The sequence below is a fragment of the Lissotriton vulgaris genome, chromosome 3_1, assembly GCF_964263255.1.
Source record: "Lissotriton vulgaris chromosome 3_1, aLisVul1.2, whole genome shotgun sequence".
NCBI classification, from domain to species: domain Eukaryota; kingdom Metazoa; phylum Chordata; class Amphibia; order Caudata; family Salamandridae; genus Lissotriton; species Lissotriton vulgaris.
In genome coordinates, this window is record NC_141689.1 from 1,360,553,126 (window position 1) to 1,360,579,210 (window position 26,085).

Here is a 26,085-nt window from a genome sequence, read left to right on the forward strand (position 1 = left end):
TAGATCTAACCAAGGCTCTCCCCATTGCCGAAAGAGGCCTTGCGCCACGTCAGAGTTCAGACGCCATTCGTGATCCATCGAGCACCGACGGCTGAGTTCGTCCGCCCTGGCGTTCAGAGAACCTGCCAGGTGTTGAACCGTCAGAGTCACGCCCTGACGTTCCAGCCATTGCCAGAGGCGCAGAGCCTCCTGGCAAAGGGTCCACAACCCCACCCCGCCCTGCTTGTTGCAGTACCACATGGCGGTGGTGTTGTCCGTGAACACCTGCACTACACTCCCGGTGACAAAGGGGAGGAATGCTTTTAGTGCCAAACGAATCGCCCGGAGCTCCAACAGGTTTATATGGAGCCGGGACTCCGCCGGAGACCAGATGCCTCTGATCTCTGCCTCTCCTAAGTGGCCTCCCCAGCCCTGGAGGGACGCGTCCGTCACAACAACGTGCTCCGGTTGGGGAAGGGAGAAGGATCTGCCTCTGACCCAATCGCGGTCCGTAAGCCACCACTGCAGTTGTCTTGCAGTGCCCTCTGAGATCAAGACATGGTCGGACAGGTTGCCCCGATGCTGGGCCCACTGAAACTTCAGGTCCCACTGCAGAGCCCGCACCCGCCACCTGGCGTGATGCACCAGAAGGGTGCAGGAAGCCATCAGTCCCAGGAGCCGCAGCGTCAACCTGACCGAAACCTGGGATAACGGCTGAAAGATGGGAATCAAAGCCTGTATATCCTGGACTCGCCGTTCCGGAGGATAGACCCGAAACTGCGCCGAGTCGAGAACCGCTCCGATGAAAAGAAGCTTTTGAGAGGGACACAGGTGTGATTTCGGCACATTGATGGAGAACCCCAGCCTGTGCAGGAGGTCTGCCGTCATCTGAAGGTGGTGGACGACTGTCTGGGGCGAGCCCGCCTTCAACAACCAGTCGTCTAGATAGGGGAAGACTGAAACCCCCAATCTACGCAGATGAGCTGCGACCACCGCCATCACCTTGGTGAACACCCGTGGGGCGCTGGTAAGGCTGAAGGGGAGCACGATAAACTGAAAGTGCTCGTGGCCTACCGTGAACCGCATGTAACGCCGGTGGGCCGGCAGGACGGGGATGTGAAAATACGCATCCCGCAAGTCCAACGCTACCATCCAATCTTGCGGGTCGAGAGCAGCCAAGACCTGAGCTAAAGTCAACATCTTGAACTTCTCCTTCCGGAGGAAGCCGTTGACGTTCCTTAGGTCCAAGATAAGACGTAGGCCCCCTTTGTCCTTTTTGGGCACCAGAAAGTAGTGGGAATAGCAACCACGTCCTACTTCTGGCCCAGGAACGCGCTCAATGGCCCCTTTGGCCAAGAGGGCCGTAACTTCCTCCCTCAGAAGTGCCAAGTGGTCCCTCGACACACGGTGGTTCTGCGGTGGCATGGCTGGAGGAGTGGTCTCGAAGGGGAGGGAGTAGCCCCTTCGGACGAGCTGCAGCACCCACCTGTCCGATGTTATTGTGCACCAGTGGGAGAGGTGATGGCGAACCCTGCCCCCCACCGGCGTCACATGGGCCTGAAAGCACGGACTAGGAGGATTTAGTAGCAGATGCTGCGGGGGGAGGTGTGGCCTACCCTCGCCGCTGTCCCCGACCGCCACCACGGCGGTTTCCACGGCCGCCACCGCGTTGATAAGTCTGTTGCGGCGCGTGGCTGGCAGAACGTGTGGGACCGCCCCTTCCTTGGCCACGAAAGGAGCGAAACGAACCCGTTTGCTGGCGCTGGGTCGAGAGACCCAAGGACTTGGCCGTGACCCTGGAGTCCTTGAAGCGCTCCAGCGCGTGGTCCGCTTTGTCACCAAACAGGCGACAGCCATCAAATGGCATGTCCATTAATGCATTCTGGACATCTGCCGAGAAGTTGGCGGATCTCAGCCAGGCGTGGCGACGAATCGCCACCGTTGTGGACATCGCTCTGCCCAGCGAGTCGGTCGTTTCAAGACCACACCTGATGGAGTATCTTGCTGAGTCTCGGCCTTCAATCATAGCCTTGCCAACCTTAGCCCGTAGCTCCGGCGGGCATTCAGGCAGCAGGTCCGCGACCGTATCCCACAAGAGGCACACGGTGTTGCAAGACTGCAGTCCCAGACTCAGGGACGAGAAGACCTTTTTGCCATACTGGTCGTACCTCTTTGATTCCCTGTCGGGCAGGGCCGACGGGAATGCGGTTTGGGAAGTGGAAGCCTGGATCACCAGACTCTCAGGGGTGGGATGGGTGGACAGAAACTTGGGGTCGTCCGAACACGTACGGTGGCGTCTGGCCACGTTCCTATCAACAGGCGAACCTGAAGCGGGCCTGGACCACGTGCCCAAAAGAACGTCAGTTAAGGCCTCGTTGAACGGCAGCAGTGGCTCCTGTGGGCATGACTGCGGTTTGAGGACCTCAGTGAGGATGTTAGTCCTCACGGCCGCTACGGGGAGCACAAGGTTTAGGGCCTTGGCAGCCCTCATCAACACCACTGAATAAGGTGCACCCTCCTCCGAAGCCACGGTAGGAGGCGAGACAAAGCCAGGGTTGGGGGAGTCATCCAGACCACTGGCGTCACCCAAGTCACCCGTCCAGTCCACGTCGTACTGACACTCGCGGGTCAGAGGGTCCTCAGACCCCTCCCACTCCTCTCCGTAATCTACATCTTCACCATATTCGGAATCAACAATGTAGACCGGCTCCTCGGGGTTCACAGGCCCCATCGGCGTCTGACTCGGCGTCGGACGCCGGTTCGACTACGCGTCCGGAGTCGGAGAGGGAATGGGGGCGGCGCCGCCCGGAGCGCGACGGAGCACCGCGGGGCGGCGCCAGGGGTTGCCCCGATGGAATTGGCACCGGAGAGGCCGGTTGACCAGCCGGCGTCGACCCTGAGGGCCCCTGCGGCGCCGGGGCCGGAGCCGTCGGCGGTGCCGGAGCACCCGACGGCGTCGAGGCAGGAGCACCCGAACCGCTAGGGCCCCCGGACGGGACCACAGGGCCCGAAGGCGCCGCAGAACCCGTTGGAGGAGACAGAGCCCTCATGGCCATGAGGAACGCCTCTATCTCCTCGGGCGACGCGCCTTGCTCAGGGACCGCAGGGTATGGAGCAGGCCGCGCCAGCGACTCACGCGGAGCCGCGGGGGTGGGGCCACCCGAACCCCTGGCCGCATCGCGCGAGCCGGGGGTGGGGGTGGGGAGTCGGGGGTACGATGCCGCCGCCCCGACTTCTTGTGCTTCCTACCAGAGGAATGGTCAGACTCCCGGAGCGCTCGTGACGGCTCCGCGACCACTCCCTCGATCGCTCCCTTGACCTCCGGCCGGACAGGGACCGCTCTTGACGCGGGGCCGACACCAGGAGCTCGAGCAGCTTGCGGGACCGCTCCCGTCTAGCTTTATTCGCCAAGGCCCGGCAATCGACGCAGGCGTCCACGTCGTGGTTGGGGCCCAGGCACCGGAGGCAGAGTCGGTGATGGTCCGTGACCGACATCGTACGGTCACAGTCGTCACAGTTCTTAAACCGGGCATCCTACCGGCACCATAAGAAGAGTCAAAAAAGATCAAAGATCAAAAAACTTGGTCAAAAGACCGGAGTACTGCACTTCTCGGATCTGCGCTAACTGGCGCGGAAAAAAGAAGAACCGACGTCAGCGCGCGGAGGCGGCGTCTATATACTCCAACGACGTCATCACGGCGCACGACGCAGACGACGGACGCGGAGCCGCAGGGGACGCCTGCAGACGACTCCTACCGACGCGCAGGGGTACTGCTACGCAAAAGTTTCCGGATCCAGACTGACGCCTGGGGATATTCTAAGGTAAGGAATCTAATACTAACCTGTTTCTTTCAGATATACCTCCTAACTTCGGGGCATGAGATGAACAGCTGTCCAATTCCCTGGGTAAGTCTGCTAGGAAGAGGTTAAACAGCAGTGGGGCTAGGATGCACCCTTGTTTTAGACCCTTAGTTGTCGGAATTCTGCTTGAGAGGTGCGTTCCGCCACCTAGTTTTATTCAAATCCACATGTTGGTATACAAGTGCCTAAGTTGATCTAAAAGTGAAGTTGGTATCCCCCAGCTGCCCAGCTTATGCCAGAGCTTTGAGCGGTCAACGTGGTCGAATGCTGCTATGTAATCTATAAAGCAGAAATACAGGTAGTATTTTCCCTCTTTCGCAGCGTCCATGAGCATGGTCAAGGCAATGATGTTAGTTGTTGTTCCTTGGCCTTGACAGAATCCGGTTTGTGCTGCAGGGAAGATTTTATTCTCTAAGGCCCAGTTGGCTATTTCTTTCAAGATAATCCCTGCATAATATTTAGCCTCAGTGTCTATAAGGGTTATCAGTCGGTAATTGTTTGGAATAGACCTCTCGCCTTGCTTATATATTGGGCTTATAATTGAGCCTCTCCATGATTCTTAAATTGTAGGAGTTCTTAAAGCATGTCTGAAAACTGGTACCAGTACGTTGCTCCAGAAGTCAGGGTCTTGTTTGAACAGCATTGGTGGAAAGCCTTTGGGGCCGGGAGCTCCCGCCCGTCAGCCTTTAGCTATTTGCCTTTTAATGGCCAGTGCAGCAGGGCTGTTATGCGCTTTTGCTGCGATGGATAGGAAGTTTTGGTCTGAAAAGTCTTTCTCCCACTGCATCGGCAAGAGTTGCTAGTCTTCTCTTTGCTGGAACAATGAGGACTAGTTGCTTCTTTTTTTGGTCTGATAATACTAGTGTTGCCTTGGTAAATGAGAGTAGTGTCTAATTTTTGATTTGAGTCATTGAAGTGATTAAATAGATATTCATGCCAAACCGCTTCTGTGATGTTAGAGTTGATGCCAAGATGTTTGGGCCTCTGTAATTTATTAACTGTTTGTCAAAATTTGGCACTGTTTCTCTGTTTTGCGTAATTGAGAAGTTTTACCAATGTTTCGTTCTTTGCTCTTCTAGTTTCCCCATCTCCTCTTATTTAATGATTTTCTTTTCCTTCGCGGAGGGAACTTTGCAGTAACGAATTGTTTGAAAATTTCCGGAGTTGCTTTAGTGTGTGATTTATGAATTGCTTCAATTTTGTAGGTACTGGACTTTGCCATTTTACTAGGAATATATGAAGCATTCCTCTGTTTCAAACTTTGCCTACTTAAAAATATTTCTCCAAGTGACTTGACAAAATTGTCCCAGAATTCCAAAGGCTGCGCTACTGGTTCTCCCCCTTGTTTGTACAGATCTTTGACAATGGATGTTATTTCCTCTAAATTTGCGGAATTACACCTTATTCTTTTAAGATTGTTTTTTTTTTTTAAACCTTTATTGGAAGAAAAGCAGGTGACAGCAATGGTGCATATACAAAGCACACGCAGATGCAGGGATAATGCAATGCAGCAGCAGACATTAAAAGTCCAGGTGCCATGTCTAAGCATAGTACAGTATAGACAATTGTAGGAACAGAATATCTGCAAGCAATCGGAGTACAATACATCTGTATAGGACATTCAGGAACCGCAGGAGTACGGATCTAAAGTACGCACTAGTCAATGAAGGACAACAGCATCAACATAGTTAACGTATACCCATAGTTCAACACTTGCTCGGCTGAGGTACCCCCATCACCTCCACAGAAGAGCAGTCATTGGCCTATCACCCTACCCCCAGTGACTATACAGTGTAAACCACACAAGCAGCACATCAGTAGAACATAGAAACATCTCCATCCGCCGTGGTGCATGGTGTCCGGTAGGTATAACTGGTTTTCCAGCAAATGTCGCGCTTCTAACCAATCCCAACCCGATCCTCACTCTCCGATTCAGAATCTTGCACAGCCCTAGTAAGTAGGTACAACTGCAACGGGCTCCAGAAGTCCTTAGGCCTACAGCGCACAGGCATCATTTCCGCATATACATTGTACTGGTCTTGACAATAAATTACATCACCCAGCCAATCCTTGAACCGTGGCACCCTGCCCCGCCCCCAACAGCAGGCCACTCGCCGTTTTGCCAACAATAAAGCCACGTCCACAAATCTACGATAAAGTGCCGGCACCTCCTTAGTATACCCTAAAAGCAGGACTACGGGGTCGAACAATACCCCATCCTCAGTCATGACCTGAAGGGCGTCATGGACCTGCACCCAATACTCAGAAATGGCCCCACACTCCCATGCCAGGTGAAGGAAATCGGCCCCCGCGGCCCGGCAACGAGCACATCTATCGTCCTCCGTCAACCGGAATCTAAGTTTCCTAGCTGGAGTGTAGTAGAATCTTTGTATGAATTTATAGTGTATGATTTTTAAACGGCAACTAGATGAAATATTGGCAGTCACGCCACAACAGTATGCCCATTGCTCATCAGAGATGGAGATTCCGAGCTCAACATTCCACTGTTCACGTACACGATTAGCCGGTGTAACCCGTTGTTTCCTGATGGCGCCATATAATTTAGAGACCAAGTGACGCCCATCGGAGATTAACATCACGTGAAGCGGTAAAGCCACGTCCGGTTCCTTGGGGAATCCAGGCAGTAGAGTCCGCAGGCCCTGTCTTAACCAAACATAATAAAACACATCTAAAGGGGAAGGCTCCATACCCCCAAAAAACTGTTCACGGGTACGAAAGTTGCCCTCGCAGAAAAGGTCCCCCCACGTAAGCGCACCAAGACGCTTGCACATACGCTGGAACCCCGTCTCCCGCAACAAGGACAGGGCAGGATGATATGCTAGGGGCAGTGCAGGTGAATAGAGGAAGGCAAGATCCAATGCCTTCGCAACACGTTTCCAAGCATCAACCGTGCAAGTCACCGTAGTCTGGTGTGTATCCACATCTCATACCCATACCCATAGTTCAACACTTGCTCGGCTGAGGTACCCCCATCACCTCCACAGAAGAGCAGTCATTGGCCTTTCACCCTACCCCCAGTGACTATACAGTGTAAACCACACAAGCAGCACATCAGTAGAACATAGAAACATCTCCATCCGCCATGGTGCATGGTGTCCGGTAGGTATAACTGGTTTTCCAGCAAATGTCGCGCTTCTAACCAATCCCAACCCGATCCTCACTCTCCGATTCAGAATCTTGCACAGCCCTAGTAAGTAGGTACAACTGCAACGGGCTCCAGAAGTCCTTAGGCCTACAGCGCACAGGCATCATTTCCGCATATACATTGTACTGGTCTTGACAATAAATTACATCACCCAGCCAATCCTTGAACCGTGGCACCCTGCCCCGCCCCCAACAGCAGGCCACTCGCCGTTTTGCCAACAATAAAGCCACGTTCACAAATCTACGATAAAGTGCCGGCACCTCCTTAGTATACCCTAAAAGCAGGACTACGGGGTCGAACAATACCCCATCCTCAGTCATGACCTGAAGGGCGTCATGGACCTGCACCCAATACTCAGAAATGGCCCCACACTCCCATGCCAGGTGAAGGAAATCGGCCCCCGCGGCCCGGCAACGAGCACATCTATCGTCCTCCGCCAACCGGAATCTAAGTTTCCTAGCTGGAGTGTAGTAGAATCTTTGTATGAATTTATAGTGTATGATTTTAAAACGGCAACTAGATGAAATATTGGCAGTCACGCCACAACAGTATGCCCATTGCTCATCAGAGATGGAGATTCCGAGCTCAACATTCCACTGTTCACGTACACGATTAGCCGGTGTAACCCGTTGTTTCCTGATGGCGCCATATAATTTAGAGACCAAGTGACGCCCATCGGAGATTAACATCACGTGAAGCGGTAAAGCCACGTCCGGTTCCTTGGGGAATCCAGGCAGTAGAGTCCGCAGGCCCTGTCTTAACCAAACATAATAAAACACATCTAAAGGGGAAGGCTCCATACCCCCAAAAAACTGTTCACGGGTACGAAAGTTGCCCTCGCGGAAAAGGTCCCCCCACGTAAGCGCACCAAGACGCTTGCACATACGCTGGAACCCCGTCTCCCGCAACAAGGACAGGGCAGGATGATATGCTAGGGGCAGTGCAGGTGAATAGAGGAAGGCAAGATCCAATGCCTTCGCAACACGTTTCCAAGCATCAACCGTGCAAGTCACCGTAGTCTGGTGTGTATCCACATCTCCATCATTTCCCATTACCATGCCCTCCAATGGGAGAGGATGAGCGACCCACTGTTCAGCAGCTATCTGAGGCATAAATGGCGTGGGACGCATCCAGTGGTATGCATAGTGCGCTTGAGCGCTCACATAATAAAGTTCAAAATCAGGGACGTCAAAGCCTCCTCTGTCATAGGGCAGCGTTAAGGTAGACCATGCCAATCTCGGTTGTTTACCCCCCCAGAACAGACGAATCAGCTCCGCGCGAAGACGTTTAAAAAAATACGCCCCCGGGTGATAGGGAATATTCTGAAAGAAGGACAGGAAGCGGGGTAGGATCACCATTTTTATCAGGGACGCTCTACCCGCCATGGACAGAGGTAAAGACATCCATCTCGTAATGTTATCCGCCAGTTTAGTGATAGCGACGCCATAATTAAGCCTAATAGTTTCCTCCCTGTCCAGAGACACCACAATACCAAGATAACGTAGTTCCGAATCACACCACTCCAGAGGGTAGTCCAGCGGGAATCGATGAACCGCTGCAGTGAGCGGGAAAAATTGGGATTTCTGCCAATTAATATGTACTCCAGAAATACCTCCAAAGGCAACAAGCTCTCGTAATAGCGCGTTAAGATTCGCCTGCGGATCTCTCACATATAGCGTAACATCATCCGCATACAAAGAAATCCCTATTTGGCGCTGAAAACAATTAAACGCATTCTGTTTTTGTAATTGGCGAATCCTACATGCAAGAGGCTCTATGGCAATGGCAAATAGGAGGGGAGAAAGAGGACATCCCTGCCTGGTCCCCCTCGTGATTGGGAATTGGGGGGAAAGCACACCGTTCACGACCACCCTCGCCACCGGCTCAGTGTACAACAGTTTGACCCATGAAATAAAGGTCTGAGGAAACCCCATTCTACATAAAACATCTATCAGGTAACCCCATTCCACTGAATCAAACGATAGCGTAGCGTCCAAGAAAACGGCGGCCACCGGGAGCTCCGGAGCTATCGTCGGGATCAGGGAGAATAGTGTTCGAAGATTATGAGATGTCGCCCGGCCAGGTACAAATCCGGACTGATCAGGTAAGACGATAACGGGCATAAGCTCCGAGAGCCGTGTCGCCAATACTTTCGCCAATATCTTGACATCGCAGTTAAGCAATGAGAGAGGCCGGTAGGACCCCACGTCTAGGGCATCCTTACCCGGTTTAAGTAACGAGGTGATAGCCACTTCCCTCATAGACCCTGGTAATTTCCCCACCTCAAGGGACTCCTCAAAGACCTCCCTGAGAACCGGAGCCATAATATCCACATAGCATTTATAAAATTCGGCTGGGAGTCCATCCAACCCCGTAGCTTTCCCGTTATTCAGAGACATGATGGCGCTTCTGATCTCCTCTACCTCAAGGGGCCTACCTAGGAACGCCCTGTGATCGTCCGATAGCCAGCAGAGCGCCAGATCATCTAGAAATCCCCCATATCTCACTTCTCCCGATTGCTGTGTAGTGTATAACTGTGTGTAGTGTTGCATAAATGTCTCCTGGATCTCCTTTGTGTCCCTACAACGTGTACCATCCGGCAAGACCAGTTCCAATACAACCGCACTATACCTCTGATGTCTCGTGAGCGCGGCAAGTACCTTCCCAGGCCTTTCACCCTCGCAGTACCTCCTCGCCGTCCAGTATTTCCCCCTGTGTTTTGCTTCCCTAGCCGCTTCCTCCTCATACTCGGATAGTTTACCCCTAAACTGATGCATGAGTTCGGGATCAGAGCCAGCCTGCATTCTGCGTTCCAGCTGTTTTAAGTCAGCCTCTAATCCTGCGAGAGTACGAACAATAGTCCTGAGCACCCCACAGCTCTTGGAGATAGTGACACCACGGATTGTAACCTTAAATGCCTCCCATATCACCTCCACACTATCTACAGAGCCTCTATTCCTTGGAAAAAAAGCCTCCACTTCTTCGCCAAGTTCCGCCTTGAAAATGGGATCTAAAAGGGCAGAAGGGAAGAGCCTCCAGGGTGGCCGCGGTCTGTGCAGCCCCGGCACCGACAACCTAACCTTAACCGGGCAATGATCAGAGTACGTTCTGGGGAGGTGTGCTACATCATGTAACCCTGCCACAAGTCCCCTGGAGAGGAAAACATAGTCCAGCCTCGCCCAGGTGCGAGCCTGTGCCGTGAAGTGCGTGCCCACTCTATCCTTCGGGTGAGCGTATCTCCAACTATCTATCAGGCCTGCTTCTTCCACAATGCCCTGCAATACATCTCTGGCTTGTACATTGTACTGAGAGCTCCCCTCCGACCTATCCTCCAGAGCCCTCATTGCTAAATTGAAGTCACCTCCCCAAACAATGTGCGAGGCTTCCACAGCAAGGACATAACCATAAAGTGTAAGAAAAAATGCAGGCGTATCAACATTCGGTGCGTAACAATTCACAAAGAGCACAGTGACCTGCCCAAGCCTCCCCCACAATAACACATATCTCCCTTCAGGGTCCACCCGCGTTCCCAGCTCCTGAAATTAGAGTGATTTCTTAATCAGTATAACAGCCCCACGTGCGTACGAGGAGTATGATGAAAACTTCCTCACTGCGGCCCACTTCCCTCCAAACTTAGGTTCAGGCGTCCGACGCAGATGCGTTTCCTGCAGTAAAGCTATCTGTATTGCATGTCTATCCAGATAGTGTAGTACATTCCGACATTTCCTGGCATCATTAAGCCCACGCACATTCCAGGACAAAATCGATATCCTATCCAAAACATCAACTGGCATCACCCATGAGCAATGTGCAATGGGGCATACGTAAGCATTGTACAATCCCACGTCCCTGGCTCAAAGCAGTGGACCGTTACCGTCGCACATTCTTTTAAGATTGTTGGTTTCAGTTTGCACATTTGTTTTACTGACAAGCAAAGTCTGGCTTGAGCTTGCTTTGAGCCTTAGTTCTTGTGGCATATTATTGCTGAGGCCCTTATTGCCGATCTCGAAAGTGGCTATATGATTAAATAGTGTTAGGGTTGTAAAGGTGTAGTCTAGATGGGACAATACTATGGCTGAATGATACGTAGCAGCTGGTGGATTATCGACCTTAAAGCGACCATTGACGGCTCTCATATTCAAATACTCCAACTCCTACAGCAGATATTTTGCACTTCGCGCTAGCTTGGTGACTCTGAGTTGGGCTTGCGTCGGAATTCCCCAGGCTACAGATAGATCCTGAATTTTATCGTCATCTTGAATGTTTCCCAAGAGGTGCATGTTGAAATCTCCAGCAAGGATAATGTGACCTGTTGCTTCCTCATCCATCAATCTTTTTAACTCTGTTGGCAGCTCCTTTGCTGCTTTTAGCTTTTGGTTGTACGTAGATGTTTATTATTATTACTTCCAGTGGGCACTGGTTAATCTTAAGCGATATTTTTATGGCCTGAATGCAACTTGAAGGTGATAACTGAATGTTCTTTGGATCAGTCTTACCTATTTCTGTTATAGAGGTTAAGAGCAATAAGCCGCCTGAACGACGCCCAAAAACAGACCCTTTACTTTCCGGAAGTAGATGAGGATGTAGCCCTGCAGTTCAAAGGACTGATCTTCCCAGGTCTCCTGGAGAAGGATTATATCAAAAGATTTCAGGTAGTTTAGAAACTCTTGGTCGCTTGTTTTGGAAGCTAAGCAATTAATATTCCAGACACATATTTTAAGACCGTCATGCTCAGTTTGGGTTGGATGTTTTGCTTCCGCCGTCCGCGCAGGTAGCTGCACAGGGCTATGCATTGACTGGCGGTGTGAGCCTGGCGTCGAGCCCGCCGTCAAGACCGCCAACGCCGTGTTCGCCGTCCCCCAAGGAAGCCGCACAGGGCTATGCGTTGACTGGTGGTGTGTGCTAGAGTGACTAGGAGGGTCTGGGGCATGGCCCAACGTTGTTGCCTCAGCTTCGGAGTCGTAGCACACAGCCCTAGTCGGGGAAGGATCCGCCGACGAGGGCCTGGCCTGAGTACCCTCCGCCTCTGTGGGGCTTAAAGGCGTGCTAGGAAGAGAGGGGGACTCTAAGTAGGCCTGAAGAGCCCGGGAGTAGGCCTCCAAAGGGGCGCGCGTCGCTCCAACTCCTGGAAAAGGAGGGTATGGAGGAGGTGACCTCCGGGGACTCTTAGCTGACCCCTTACGAGAGGAGTGGGCGCCAGCAGCATGCTTACCTTTTTTAGGGCAACGGTCCCGGGAGCGGCCTTGGGAACAAGCCATCTCTCGCGCGGGAGAGCGCCGCCGACAAGAAGAGGCTGGGCCGGACAGCCGTGCGGCCAACAGCTTCATACGGCATTCCCGTAGGGACTTCCGCTTCATCTGCTGACAGTCGCAGCATTCTTTGGAATCGTGGTGCACACAAAGGCACCACATGCAAATAAGGTGCGGGTCAGTGCCAGACATCTGACGCGCACAGGCCTCACAGACTTTGAACCCGGAGGGCATTGAACACTGTTCCGGTACGACATCAGCGGTGCCGAGAAGGCCCAAAACTAGGCCAGGAACTGCTGGTTTCCAGGATCCACGTTGTGACGAAAAAAACTGATGTTGGCACGCCCGGGCGGGGCATAAATAGGGCTCCGCTGACGTCACGTCCATGGACGACGTCCGGGCGGAGCCGTACGGTGCCACCTGCCAGAATGCAGAGGTGCTGCTGCGCAAAATTTTCTGGATCCAGTCTGACGCCTGGCGATATTCTAAGTTAAGGAATCTGCGGCTAGACGTCTCTATCAGATACATAATAAAAAAGTTCCTAGTAAACATGAAGGAAAGTTTTGATTCTATTAAGGAAACTGAGGCGAGAATTATTCCCACCCAAGGTTCCTGAGAACTCTTCTGACCTAAGAGAACAGTGATTCATTAATATTTTTACGGCTGTCGTATCTGGTTTTCAAGCAAGGTCAGGGTTAAGTTTATCCTGTTCCTATCCCCAAGAATGTCAATTGTGATTCATATGCTAAGTACATCTTAGTATAATATTACGGGTTCCAAGTTATGAAGTACAGGTTCATGGCGTTGCGTTTGGCTGATTTCAGATTCCGATGTTACTAAAGGAGAGTAATGCAAAGAGATGGAAGTGCTCCTGTTGCATTCAAGAAAGAGGAAGATATGCAGGGGATGTCGGTCTTTATGGGAGGAACTGAATGCTATTGACTGGAATGTTGTAGTTCTATTCCGTTTGCCTGATAGGAAAGTTAGTTTTTTGTTTGTTTTTTAAGTCTGCTGGAATGTAATACATGAAGAAAGCAGAGCATACTCCTCACCTCCATGTCCTTAATAGAATTGAAACTTTCCTTCAAGTTTACTAGGAAATGTTTTTTAAATGATCTTTGTTATTTAGTTTTTACACGGTAACTCGGTTGCCCTTTACTTGTTTGTATTATACGGCACATTTGGTCATCAACCTTGCACTAATGTGTCTTGCAGAAACATTTGTTTAGAGTGGCTTAGAATGGATTGGCCTACAGTGGAGCAGTGCAGAGTGGAATGGTGCAGGGTAGAGTGCAGTGGTGTAGAATATAGTGGCATAGAGTGCACTGGCATAGAGTGGCGTAGAGAAGAGCGGTTCAGAGTAGACTGCAGGGGCATAGAGTAGAGTGGTGTACAGTTCTGTGGCAGAGTGCGCAGTGTAGCAGAGTAGACTGTTGTGGACTGCAGTGGTGCAGAGTAAAGTGGCGTAGACTACAGTGCTGCTGAGTAGAACAGTATGATGTAGAGTGCAGTGGTGTGGAGTGTTGCAGAGTAGAGTACAGTGGCATAGAGTGCAGTGGTGCAGAGTAGACTGGTGCCTGGTGCAGGGTGGAATGGCATATAGTGTGGTGGTTTTGAGTAAAAGAATGCAGTGATTAGAATAGAGTGCAGTGGTTAGAGTAGAGTGTAGTGGTTAGAGTAGAGTTGTGTAGAGGGGAACAGAGTGAAGTGGTGCAGCTTAGATTGCAGTGGAGTGATGCAGAGTAGATTGCTTCAGAGCAGAGTGAAGTGGCGTAGAGTGTAGCAGGATAGAGTGCAGTTGCATACAGTGAAGTGGCATAGAGTGGAGTAGTGCAGTTTAGGTTTAAAGTATTTTATTCAGCACAACATGTTAGGACAAACACATATCTCAAGAAAAAAAAGGGGCGACATAGCAGGGCGGAAAAGCCAGTTCTCAGTAGTGCCATTAGCAGATGTCATTCCGCGGATCACGCCTGCACAGTAACATAAATCGCGTGTTGCCTCAACTTGGTATGACATTTCCCGTGCAACACCCAACCCAAAAATCCCCCCCAACATCCTAACTCCCACTACCCATCCCCCCACCCCCACCCCACGTCCAGTGCACAGTCCCTAACCGAGATACACATCAGAGCCACATTCACAAGGAGGATGAGTCCAGAAAGAGATCATGGGGCAGACTCTGCTGGGGTCGGAAGCCGCAGGAGGCAGAGATACTTGGGGCAGGTAAGTTCCCTAAATTCAGTAAGCAATAAGGAGTGAAACGGTTGCCAGAGCTCCCGAAACTGGTCCACTTCACCCGCCACTGTGAGGGACAGCTTCTCCATACCCAACACATGCCACAACCTGTGGAGCCAGCCGGTGATAGATGGTATTGTAGCGGTGAGCCAGTGTATTAAAATGTTTTGGACTGCGGAGCCTAGAGCTATCGCTATCTGCCTGCCCCTGCGGGATCTAAGGGGGTACATCAGACCATTCGGAAGCCCTAACAGGGTATAAGCAGGAAAGCGCGGCAGTTCAATTTCGAAATGAGAGTCGATTTCATCCAGCACTTCCTTCCAGTAAGGTTCCAGGAGCGGGCAATCCCATAGTATATGCGTGAGTGTACCCCGGTGCCCACACCCCCGCCAACATGTGTCATCCTTACTACGATCAAACTCGCGAACTCGTTCAGGTGTATAATACCAATAGGTAGAGACCTTAGTCAGCGTATCTGTGAGCCCCATGTGGTATGCAGAGTGCCTCGCTCTATAGGATATGTGTTCCCAGTCTTTAGGGCTCAGAGCCCTTCCTAACTCCCTTTCCCAACGCTCCCTCCCAGGGTGATAAAGGTGAGTCGCCGGCGGCTGCAGCAGCTTGTATAAATCTGTAATCAGTTTGGAGTTCGAAGTCCGCGTCAGGCGCCATTTCTCATAGGGAAGAAAAAGCCGATCGGCCGTCCCTCTCACCTGCGGCTGAAGGGCCCAATGGCGAGCTTGCATATAATGAAGTCGCTCTGTCTCCGGGAGTGAGAACTCCTGACGAAGTTGTGGAAAAGGGACAACCCCTTCAGGGCCATATAGGTGACATAAGGCTCTACACCCCGCCCATTTCCATCGTGCGAACGCTCCCCTCTCCATCCCCGGAGTGAAGTCCGGATTGTCCACCAGCGGGGTAAGTGGTGACGGAAACGTGGTGAGGCCATGCAAAACGTTGGTAGCATCCCACACCCGCAAGGGCACCCTCGTGACAAAGGAGGCATAGAGGTTTTTGGGCCGATGAGGGCGATGTAGGAAAGGGATCTCCTGCAGGGCTCTCCCTGCCACCGCCTGGTCCTGAAAGAGCCAGTGCTTATCGGACTCCCATTTACTCCATTCCACAAGATAACGTAACTGTGTAGCTTGAAAGTACTTGCGAAAATCGGGAATTCCCAACCCACCGGCTTCAGGGGCCAGCAGCGAGAGAGCTCTACGCATTCTAGGCTTCTTACCCTGCCAGACAAACCGAGAAACGTCTGCCTGCAGTTGCGAAATCCATCCCACCGGCGGTTGGAGCGGCAGGGCTCGAAAAAGGTACAGTACCTGGGGCAAGACCGTCATTTTGATAGCAGCTATCCTGCCCAACCAGGAAAAAGTGCCACGGTTCCACCGGCCCAGTTCCTCTCTAATCTTGGCACCCAGGGCCTGATAGTTGGCCGACACCATAGCCGGCAAAGTAGGAGCAATCTGGATCCCCAGATAAGGCACTGCTCCCGATGACCAGAGCATGGGAAACCTTCGTTGCAGACAGGTTCTAGTGTCCTGCTCGAGGGAGATATCTAACGCCACCGACTTCCACATGTTCATCCTGAACCCCGATACCGCGCCAAAGGAGGCCAGCTCCTTCATGCACGCCGGGAGAGCCATCCGGGGTCTATCAATGGACAGAATGACATCGTCAGCGTAGAGGCTGATAGCGTGCGTGAAACCACCCATCTGGATCCCGGTCACCGCCGGGTTATCACGCATCCGTTGGGCAAACGGCTCCATGTAGAGCGCAAAAAGCAGGGGCGAGAGCGGGCAACCCTGCCTGGTGCCTCGTTCGATGCCAAAAGATTCAGAAGCGAGCCCGGTGACACGGACCACCGCAGATGGACGATTGTAACAGTTAAGAATCATGGAGAGGAATTTCCCTCCTATACCTGCCTTCATGAGCACCCGCTCCAAGTAAGGCCAGTGGACCCGGTCAAATGCCTTCTCCGCGTCCACCGCCAGCATCATTCGTTCTCCCGGAATCCGGGAGGTCTTCTCTAGTAGATGGACAATTCGTTTCGTGTTGTCCACTGTCTGTCTCCCTGGGACAAAACCCGCTTGGTCAGGATCGACGAGACCGGGTAAGTGGGGAGCCAATCTAGCGGCTAGAATCCCCGTATACAATTTCAAGTCAATATTCAGAAGAGAGATCGGCCTATATGACCCACACTGTTTCGGGTCCTTACCGGGCTTAGGGATAACCGAGATAGTGGCCTGGAGCAGATCGGGCGGAATGGCTCCGGGTTCAGCAAAGGAGTTGAAGAGGCGCGTCAGAATGGGGGTCAACGTCGTGCAAAATGTTTTATAATAGAGCGCAGCTAGCACTGTGAATTACCGTGTTAGCGCTGTGTGTGCATTTAAGGCTAGCTCTCTCTGTATAGCGTTGTGTATCAGTGTGATAGCGCTGTGTGGGCATTCATCCTAACTCGCTCTGTGTAGCGCTGTGTGTTGTCTGTGGTGGCGCAGTGTTTTGCATCACATCGTGGCTCTTTCTGAAGACACTGTAACTGACCTGTATTGGCATTTAGCGCTGCTCGCTCCGCTCCGCATTGCTGTAGGCGCTCTGATCCCATTTGCTGCCCCTGCCTCAGTTTCACTTTCACCCTCCATCTTGTCTGTGTTGGTGCTCCCTGGGCCGCCCCTCCTCCCCGCTACCGCCTCCCAGCTGCTGCCCCTCCCACGCTCCGCCCCCTTCACCATCCATTTATGACCAATGACCTAACGCGCAGCGTTCACGCGCAGCGACCGCGCCCAATTCGCGCCGAAGGTGCGCCAAAGGTAAGCCCGTCTACGCCCGTCCGCGCCTGGACCGCGCCAACGCCAGAGCCCCAGGTCCTCGTAAAGTCCACCCCTCCCGCATTACTTACGATGCCACCACCCTCCTAGCCCTCAACCCCGGCCGCTCCCTCAAATGCGTCCAAGCTGCTCCTGGACACACCCATGGACCCTTTTCCTGCTACTCCTGCAAGTTCGACGGCACCAAGAACAACTCCTCATCTACGAACTCACAACAGATATCCGATCCCAACCACCTACAATGCATCCTGCTCAACACCCGCTCGGTCCACAGACACGCCATTGACCTCTGGAATCTACTCGACACCATCTCTCCGGACGTCGCCTTCCTAACAGAAACATGGATGAATGCCTCTTCAGCCCCAGACATCACCATTGCCATCCCGGAAGGCTATAAGATCATTCGCAAGGACCGTACTGGCCACACAGGAGGAGGCATCGCTATCGTCCATAAGAAATCCATCCGCATCTCAACCAGCTCAGACGTCAATCTCGCCAACTCTGAACACCTTCCCTTCCAGATCCACATCGACCCCAAGACCACACTCAGAGGCACCCTCCTTTACAGGCCACCAGGACCCCGCGCACAATTTAGTGAAGACATCACGGACTTCATCACTCCACACGCGCTCCCCTCCGAGGACTACATCCTTTTGGGTGACCTCAACTTTCACCTTGAAAAGAACAACGACCGCAACACCACCACCCTTTTGGACAACCTCGCAAACCTCGGACTTAAACAACTTGTCACTACCCCCACCCACACCGCAGGTCACACACTCGACCCTATCTTCACCTCCAGCAAGCATGTTTCCTTCAGCCACACCACAGCTCTCCTTTGGACTGACCACAGCTGCGTCCACTTCACCTACAACAAGCCCACATCCAACAACCACCCCCAACCCACTCTGCAAAGAAACTGGAACAAAATCACCATCGACCAGATCTCCTCATCGCTTCTTCAAAAGCCCCCCGCCCACTCCTCAAACCCAGACCAAGCAGCCACCAACCTCACCCAATGGTTATCCAACAGCGCCGACATCCTAGCACCACTGAAAAAACGACAAATCAAACTAAGCAGCAAAAAGGCCTCCTGGTTCAACGATGACCTTAAGAAATCGAAGAAACTCTGTCGCTCCCTCGAGAAGGCCTGGAAAAAAGACCCAACCACCAGCACCAAGGACGCCTTCAAAAACGCCACCCGCATACACCACCAACTAATCCGAAATGCCAAGAAAGCAGCCTTCAAGGACCGTCTAGATAACAACGCCCACAACAGCAAGGAATTATTCAACATCGTCAAGGAATTTACCAACCCCTCAGCCAACTCCAACGACATCACCCCCTCTCAAGCCCTCTGCGACTCCCTAGCCTCATTCTTCCACAACAAAATTGCAGACATCCACAACAGCTTCGACAACCAACCCGGAGACCAACCCACCCAATCCCCTGCAGGACCCCCACCCCCCCTGATCATCCTCAATGACTGGAAGCCAATCTCCACTGAGGACACCATCCGTTTGATGAACTCTATCCACTCAGGATCCCCCACTGACCCTTGCCCTCACCACATCTTTAACAAAGCAGACTCCATTATTGCACCGCACCTCTGAGACGTCATCAACTGCTCCCTCAACTCCGCAACCTTCCCGGAAAGCTGGAAACATGCCGAACTCAGCGCCCTCCTGAAGAAACCCACAGCTGACCCCACCGAACTCAAAAACTATCGCCCTATCTCACTCCTTCCATTCCCGGCCAAAGTCATCGAGAAAGCTGTCAACAACCAGCTCGCCGCATTCCTCGAAACCAACAAATCCCTCGACTCCTCACAGTCCGGCTTCCGAGCCAAGCACAGCACCGAAACCGCCCTCATCGCAGCAACAGACGACATTCGAACTCTACTGGACAATGGAGACACAGTCGCCCTCATCCTCCTCGACCTCTCCGCAGCCTTCGACACAGTCTGCCATAGCACCCTTCTACAGCGCCTCAAAAACATCGGAATCCAAGGAAAAGCACTGGAATGGATCACCTCGTTCCTCTCCGGAAGAACCCAGAGAGTCCGCCTTCCACCATTCAAGTCAGAGGCTACTGAAGTCATCTGCGGCGTACCTCAAGGGTCCAAACTCAGTCCCACCCTCTTCAACGTTTACATGAGCCCCCTCGCGGCCATCGCACGCCAACATAACCTCAACATCATCTCCTACGCCGACGACACTCAACTGATCCTATCACTCACCAGAGACCCTAACACGGCCAAAACCAACCTACACGAAGGAATGAAAGAAGTAGCCGAATGGATGAAGCACAGCCGTCTGAAACTGAACTCAGACAAAACTGAACTCAGACAAAACAGAAGTCCTCATCTTAGGTACCTCCCCCTCCGCCTGGGACGACTCTTGGTGGCCAGAGGCCCTTGGAAAAGCACCCATCCCGACGGACCACGCACGGAACCTGGGCGTCATCCTGGATTCCTCACTCTCGATGAACAGACAAGTCAACGCCGTTTCTTCATCTTGCTTCAACATTCTTCGCATGCTCAAAAAAACATTTCGCTGGATCCCTACCGAAACTAGAAAAACAGTCACCCACGCTCTGGTCACGAGCCGTCTGGACTACGGAAACACCCTCTACGCCGGCACCACCGCAAAACTCCAGAAAAAACTACAACGCATCCAGAACGCCTCAGCCAGGCTCATATTAGACATCCCGCGTAAAGAACACATCTCTGATCACCTGAAAAACCTCCACTGGCTCCCCGTCAATAAGAGGATCACTTTCCGGCTCCTAACCCACGCACACAAAGCACTCTACGAAATCGGACCCGAATGCCTCAACACACGACTATCCTTCTACACCCCCTCCCGCCAGCTACGATCCTCCAACCAGGCCCTTGCCACTGTACCTCGCATCAACAAAACCACCATGGGAGGTAGATCCTTCTCCTACCTAGCAGCTAAAACTTGGAACTCACTTCCCACTCACCTTCGCCTTACTCAGAACCACCTAGCATTCAGAAAGCAACTCAAAACGTGGATATTCGACAAGTAACTCCCTACCCTTCTTCAAGCGCCTTGAGACCCTCTGGGTATGTAGCGCGCTATACAAATCTTTTGACTTGACTTGACAGTGTAGCCATCCGGACCCGGCGCCTTGCCATGTTTAAGCCTGGCAATAGCGGAAACCACCTCCTCTATCCGAATGTCTCCATCTAAATGATCCGCCTGCGAAGGCTCCAGAGAGGGCAGTGCGACCGAGTCCAAATAAGCGTCCACGGCCATCTCATCTGGGGGATCCCCTGTATAGAGATCCTTGTAAAAGCCGCGGAAGACGGACGCTATTTGAGCGTCCTCCGTCTCCAGCATCCCCGCCGGGCTAGAGATCTCCTTAACCAGCTGGTTCTGTCTCGCAACTCGGAGCCTATTAGCCAACAATCTGCCACAGCGGTCCCCTCCAGTGTAGAAGGTGTGACGCAACCGCAATGCCGCGTACTCCGCCCGATCAAGGTCCAGGGCCGCCAGGAGCTTCCTTGCTTCCTTGAGCTGCCGCCAAATTCTTGGAGCCCCCGTCCTGCGATGGATCTGTTCAAGTTCCCGAACCCGATCCGTGAGTTCATCTCTCTTGGCCTGCCGCTCCTTATTATCAGGCGAGGAGATCGCTAGAAACTCCCCTCTAAGAACAGCCTTCAGTGCTGCCCACTGCGTGGCCCGGCTAGTGTCCATATTATCATTATGGGATTGAAATTCCCGAGTCGCCTTCTCGATGCGGGCCACCACCTCCGCCCTGTGCAGCAGCGTGTCCCGGAGGCGCCACGTCCGAGGGCGGGGAGCCGCCGGAGGCACACACAACATGACTTCAACCGGGGCATGGTCCGAAAGGGAGATCACGCCTATCTCTGACCCTGAGGCCAGCGCCTTCACCGGTGAGGTAACCAAAAGGTGGTCTAACCTTGCGTACGTCTTGTGTGCATGGGAGTAGTATGAGTAGTCCCTATCTGCAGGGTGTAGGTGTCGCCACAGATCAAGGAGGTCTACCTCCTCTAGCTGAGCTCTACGGTCCGCAGAGAGTTCTCCGACCTGTGGGGAGCGTTGCGCTGACCTATCTAGTGCGGAGTCAAAGACAATGTTAAAGTCCCCCCCAAGTATGATGTGCCTATCCTGGGAAGAGGTAACATCCTCGATCGCTGCCTGCAAGAAGCGGTCCTGACGTTCATTGGGACTATATAGGGACCCAATTGTAAATAGAAGAGCCCCTATCCTAAACCGATATGCCAATAGCCTACCCTTTTGTTCAGTGAATTTGTGGAGGATTTCCCCTCTGAAGTGCCGGGCCACCAGAATCGCCACCCCAGCCGTTTTAGTGGTGCAAGAGGAAAAGAATTGTGAAGGGAACTTATGAGATTGGAGCCTGTGTGTGTCCTGCGGCAATAAGTGTGTCTCCTGGAGGAGACATATCTGCCTGGGTGTTCTCTAGGAGCGAAAGGACAGCCCGCCTCTTAACTGGATTATTCAAACCCCGAGCATTCAGGGTCACAACCTTACAGGTGGCTGGGGGTATGAGCAACGGTGCAGCCGAAAGCAGCAAGGCCCCACCTCAACAAGGCGAGGAGGGCAAGAGCGCTGCCTGGTATGAGGAGCAGCAGAGCAATGAATAAAACGCAGTGACATGAAAAGCAAACAAGTCTGAGCAAACCAAGGAGCACACATAATATCTGGAAACCCACAGGCCGCAATGTGCATCGGACAACCTTCCCCTCCCCTCCCCACAAGCAAATCAAAAGGACAGGCCAAACTGTGAATGCCACATCCATGTGGAAGCAAACCAAAAAGCACATTCATTGCCTGAATGACTAGGAACGCCCATGTGCACTGGACGACCTCCCTTCCCCACTTCCAACTCCCGGATCCCCCCTCCTACTCAACCCCCTTCCCCCCTGAACCCCCCCAACTGTCCCCCGCCTTCCCCAACAACCCCCCTGCCCCCAGTCCCCTCCCACAACTGGGACTGGCTCAACGACCCCAACCCCTCCCCCTCGAACCCCCCCAAAAACCCGAAAACCCATTGTCCCAGTCCGGTCCTTGACGGACAAGCCTGCGGAAAGTCAAAAAAGTGGACGTCCAGCCACTACGCACTCCTCCGTTCCCCCCTCCCCCCCCAGACCCTCAAACCTGCATTTCTATGATAGCGATGTCGATCTCCCCCCAGAGTTCACTCAAGCTGTCAGCGCCACCACACTCGCTGTAGTAGCATCGGCTCCATCTCGCGCTGCGGTGTCCGAATCCGCCTGGACCGCAGCAGAGTCTGGCCGCGTCGAGGAAGCAGATGACCGTCGGCCAGGGATTGTCTGCCATCCATCTCTTGTAACACGGCTCCGGTGAGGTGTGTGTGTGTGTGTTCAGTCTTCAGTAGCAGTGATCCCCAGCACTCCACATGTATCCTGAAGGGAACGCAGCTGATGTAAAGTTGCATTCCACCGGAAAATGAGCCGGAAAGGGTGTCCACAAGAGTACTGAGTGCCATGTTCCCTAAGAAAGTCAGTCGCAATTTTAAACGCCTTGCGCTTCTGCAGGGTGGATGCAGCCAGATCCTGATAAAGAGCCACCCGGTGACCCCGGAATTCCAAGGAAGACCTCTTCCGAGCCTCCCGCAGTATTCGCTCTTTCAGGGGATAGTCCAGCAGGAAGGCCAGGATGTCGGGAGGAGGCGCCGAAGTCAGGCGTTGCAGGCCCACCCTGTGCGCCCTATCGATCCGGATAGGAAAATCAGCCGATTCCCCCAGTACCTCTCTGAACAACTCCCCTAGGAACGCCGCCACATCGTCCCCTTCTTCCCGGGATGGGATTCCCCGGACTCGAATGTTGTTCCTCCGGGAGCGATTTTCAAGGTCCTCCGCGTGCGACTGTAGGTCAAGATGTTGGTCCCGGAGCCGGATGACCTCCTGTTGTAGTTGCGTGATTTCTTCGTCCCTGGCGTGGCCAGCCTCCTCCACCGTGGACACTCTGTCTCCCAGGCCGTCAACTTCCCTCCGTATCTCACGGACCTCACCCGCTACCTCCTGCTTGAGCGTTTGAAAGTCTTCCCGGAGCGAGCTGAAGAGGGATTCAAGGAATGACCTCGTGACCGGCGGCTCCCCTCCACTTGCTCCTTGGGAACCACCCGGGTGGTTTGGGGACGGCTGTCCCCTATCTTTTCTCATATTGCTCCTATTCAGCATCTCTGGTAGTGTGCGGTCTCCCTTCTTTGACCCTCTGTTCTGCGCCATTTTGTCCACCGAGGTGCCCTCCCAAGTGATCTAAAGGTCCAGCCCCTGGCGTGGCCCAAAAACCGAGCCGGCGGCCTCTCACGCTGCTCCACTAATGTCCAATGGGGCCAGACCGCACCACCGACAGAACAGGAACTGTGGAGTGACCCGTGGTCCGTTCCGTTCGGAGACTGGCTGCCCACCAGGGCCTTCAGGTCTGACCAGCCCGGTTTTGCTCCCGTCTCCCACATCACAGTCACCGCAGACACGAGCCCAATGTCACTAGCGCTACTGGGGGAGTCCCCTCGAACTGGTCCAATATAGGCCTTCCAGGGCCGTGCGGGGGGCTTGCGATATTGTCTGGTATGCCCCTGCTTCGTCACTCAGGCAATGCGGGAGGGAGCACACCAGGTGCTCCGGGGCCGGTTCGTCCCAAAGTGTCACCAGTGGCCGCCCCGAAGGAAGGGCTTGCTCCAGGGCCCCAATGGTGGTCAGTCCTACCGGCGGGCGATAATCTAATAACCCGGCCTCTGGTCGCCCGTGGCTCCAGGGGGTGCAGGCCGCAGCCTCGGCCTCGCGTGGAGCACTTCCCTTTCCAGCGTTTCGTAGCACTCCGGTTCCCCGCGGGAGCCTCCGCCGACCCAGGAGAGCAGCACCGTGCCCAGTGATCCCAGCTGGCGGGTTGATGTGCCACTGCCGCTCAGCGTTGTTGGGGTCCGGAATGTAGGTCAAAGCCATGGCCTTGCGTGATGCGCAGCCCCAGGTCCGGCACTGTCGCCGCTCCGCTACTGTCAGGGCCGGGCAGGAACGTCCGGGGCAGGGACCGCAGCTCCGGGGCGGCCGTCAGCATGGACGGAGCCTGGAGCCTGGAGCCTGGAGCCTGGAGCCTGGAGCCTGGAGCCTGGAGCCTGGAGCCTGGAGCCTGGAGCCTGGAGCCTGGAGCCTGGAGCCTGGAGCCTGGAGCCTGGAGCCTGGAGCCTGGAGCCTGGAGCCTGGAGCCTGGAGCCTGGAGCCTGGAGCCTGGAGCCTGGAGCCTCGCGTGATGTCCGGTCCCGGATTCGGCGCCGCTATCTCCCCGCCTCCGGTATAGGCGGCCCAGACCCCTGAGATGTGCTGCGGGGCCAAGCGTGGAAGTCCGGGACCGGTGGGCAGGATCGGTTGCTCCGCTGTGCTCACCCGGGCAGACGTCCGATCCCGGGCAGGGTCCGCCTCCTCTTCGGGCCGTGCACCTGGCCTCTCCCGCACCCCAGCAATGGCGCCGGGTCCGGGACCGGGCAAACGCCAGTAAAGGCGGCAGTGGTCCTGCAGCAGCCACTCCGTGGCTCCACTCCGCAGCTCCGCGAAGTACAGCGTCCCGGGGGGGAGGATCAGCGCATTCACAGCAGGTTACGGGCCCAGGGCCGGCGGAGCTCACATCGAGTGCGACCACTCAGCCCGCCATCTTGGCCACGCCCCCGATTAGTGCAGTTTAGAGTGCAGCAGTGGTGCAACGAAACTTGAGGAGGCCACCCCTGCAAAGATCATGGAGGGGGAACCATGCTCTGGACCCAGACAGGAACTCTCAGACCTCAGGCTAGGCACCCGTGCACAGTACCAGAGGGGGAGCCGTGGACCTTGTGGGCCTCCCTGCACTGCAGGACCTTTGGGGGCTTTTGTTATGCCACTGGAGTGCAGTGGCATAGACTGAAGTGGTTCAGTATTAAGTGCAGTGGCATACAGTGGCGTGGGACAGAGGAGAGAGGTGCAGCATAGAGTGAAGTGGCATAGAGTGCAGTGGTGCAGGGTAGAGTGGAGCAAAATAGAGTGGAGTGGCATTGAGTGGTTCAGGATATAGTGGAGCAGCATAGAGTGGAGTGATGCAGGATAGAATGCAGTGGCATAGAGTGGAGTGGCATAGAGTGGAGTGTTGCCGGATAAAGTGCAATGGCAGAGTGAACAGAAAAAAAGAATTGTGTTAGTTGAGATTATTGATTTCAAATTATGGACTGATGTCAATTTATGTCAATTTATGTTTTCCTATGTTATTGTGTCATCCTTCTTTATCACTGCATAGTAAGATCATCACCTGTCACAACCACTCACTTAAGCACTTCACTTTATCTGTGATTCCATGTCACCATTGTTTTGGACAGCCTCCTTTTACTTTTGAATAACTTATGCAAGACATCTAAAAATAAGAAAACTCTTGCTAAATCAGAACTGTGGTGTGGGTTTCTTTTACAAATGTTGCATACATTATTTCCATGAATAATGATGTGAAAAGCGTAAAGTTTATCGAATATATTGAAGTATGACAAAGAAATTGTCCTATGTTCCGACAGAACCACTGTTTTTGTCTAAAAAGTATCTACAATTCAGTCAACAAGAATCAGTACTTTATTTTAGGACATAATCATCATACTCTTTTTACCATAAATTTTCTGATGGTGATTCATTCCTATTACTTAACAGAAAATACCCAAAAACATATAAGTCAAAAGAAGAAATAAAAACAGATAATACACATTAAATAGGTGAGAGAAT

General features: G+C 53.3%; 1 protein-coding gene across 3 annotated transcripts in view; it reads right to left on the reverse strand.

Moving 5' to 3' along the window:
* HOOK3 (hook microtubule tethering protein 3) overlaps positions 1 to 26,085 on the reverse strand; it is a 1,217,139-nt gene that overhangs the window by 777,631 nt on the left and 413,423 nt on the right. The window lies entirely within an intron of this gene.